This window comes from Ailuropoda melanoleuca, chromosome 16, assembly GCF_002007445.2.
Source record: "Ailuropoda melanoleuca isolate Jingjing chromosome 16, ASM200744v2, whole genome shotgun sequence".
Classification (NCBI taxonomy): domain Eukaryota; kingdom Metazoa; phylum Chordata; class Mammalia; order Carnivora; family Ursidae; genus Ailuropoda; species Ailuropoda melanoleuca.
In genome coordinates this window covers 82,778,530-82,780,712 of record NC_048233.1, presented here as the reverse complement: position 1 = coordinate 82,780,712, position 2,183 = coordinate 82,778,530, and positions in this window count along the sequence as shown.

The window sequence follows — 2,183 nt, the reverse complement described above, 5'->3', positions numbered from 1 at the left end:
TGGCTCTTATCACCCTGTGTTGCAACCGAGCCTGGCTAACCATTAGGCGCTGAGGACATAGTGCCTAGAACCCACGATATCTAAAGGGGTCCATGGAAACATTTGAATTTACTTTAAAATCAGAAGAGAAAAGTGCCAATCAAGGGTCAAAGAAGAGGCATTATTTTTTTCTCACATCAAAGAAAATAAAGACGTTTGTAGGGCCCACAAAAAACTTTATTTTTTAAACAGAGGAAGATACCCATGGAGGCAAAAGTCCATAGGTCCCATGAAAAGCCCCAGTGTGGTCCTGGTTACCACTGTTCCCCCATCCCGCAGTAGACCCCGTAGAGGAAGACCTAGCAAGGGCGGATGAAACATCCCACCCCTCCCCCACTGTGTTAGGTAGTTTTTTAGGTGATGTGAGCGAACTTTATCTTCAGGGTGCCTGTGAGGATCAGTTGGTGAGAATGCTTCAGGACTACAGAGCTGGGAGCCGTTTCTGGAGCTGGGAGGGATGTGGGCAAGGAGAGAAGCATTAAAAAATGCTCCAGGTGGCTTTGATACCTTTCTTTTAGTAACAAATAAAATGATCCTACTTAAGGGCACCTGGCTGGCTCATGGGTAGAGCGACTCTTGATCTGGGGGTTGTGAGCTTGAGCCCCACATTGGGTGTAGAGATTACTTAAAAATAAAATCTTATAAAAAAATGTACCCTATTTATACCGGCAGAGAGAGAATTGGCAGGACATATAACCAAAGTGTCTCACAGTGGCCAGCCCTGATCGTGGGTTACCTTTGTGACTTTTTGTTAACCCATACTTAGCATTTGAAGGTCAGGTCTGTATCTCATTTTCCCTTCGTGGCCCTGGGCTCAGCACAAATGAAGGACACAAGGAACGAAGGAATCTCCCATCTCATGGCGCTGCCTGGCATTGGCACCAGGGCCCCAAGTCCCCAGAGGCTGAGAGGAGTGCAGCCCCTCCCTGAAAGCCAGGCTGGTGGTGCAGAGAACAGAGCTGTAGGGCCGAGACTCAGTTTACCCAAGGTGGTATCTCTCACGGGTCATTGTGGGGACAGCATCTCCAAATGGTGACAGACACCTTCAGGCACTTCAGAAATTTTAGTTCTGGGCCGCTCTTCATGAACGCTTAGGGGATAGGCTTTCTGTATTCCAAGTAATTTAATATTTCCCATGGCTCCCTAAGGGCTGGAATTGTTTCCTTTTTATAAGCCGTTGGTGCCTGTTAAGTCATAAACAGTATCAGTCTTGTCTGTCTTGTTCACCGCCCATGGCACACAGTAGGTGTTGGGGGGGCAAACGAGTCTGTCCAGGGTGACTTCTTTAACGGATCGCTGGGTACCTCCCCAGCGAAAAGCATAAACCCCACCTCTAGATAATAAGACCCTGCGTGGCCTCCGCACCCTGTAATTTGGATCTCTAGGAATCGCCTTTGTTGTGGGCGACCAACCGCAGGCAAAGCGAGCACCTGCTCCTCCAGTCGGTCCTCGCGGAAAGACCCCAGGCTGCCGCGTCCCTGGCTGCTGCTCCGGGTCCCTTCCCTCCGCTTCCCGGGAGCTGGGGGCCCCGAGGCATCCCGGGGCTGGCGGCCAGGGTGCGCCCCGGCGCTTCGCAGCCGTGGTGACGTGCGTCCCCAGGAGCCCGACACCCCGCCCGGGGTCAGCGTCCTTCGCCTCCTCAGGCCGGGCGGGGGTTCTGGGGCTGCGTCAAGGGGGTCGGAGCCTGAGTCACGGCGGCGCACGCCCTCACCTCCCGGCTCTCAGTCTGGGGCCCCCTCCGTCCCGCAGCGTCGGGCCCCGGCACAGCCGGCTTTCCCCGAGTCGGCTGCGCGCCCCCTCTTCCCGGCCTGAGTCTGTGCGGCCGCGGCCCCCGCCCCCGGCCGGCTCTTGGGGAGCTTCGCCCGTCCGCCCCTCCAATGGAGAAGCCCGAACTCCCGGCGCTCCGGGGCGGCTCCCGCGGGAGGGGGCGCGGCCGCCCCCGCGGCTCCACCCTCTCCGCGGGGCCGCGGCCATCTGGGGCCCCTGCCAGTCGCGCGCTCTGGGGCCCGCGCCGAGCTCGCGCGGGAGGAGGCAGCCCCAGCGGGGACCCGGGCCTCCCACCAGGCGGTCCCCGGCCGGCGCCGGTGCGGGATGCCAGGCGCTGAGATGCCCCGAGGGGGCAGTGGCTGCGAGCTAAGCCCGGG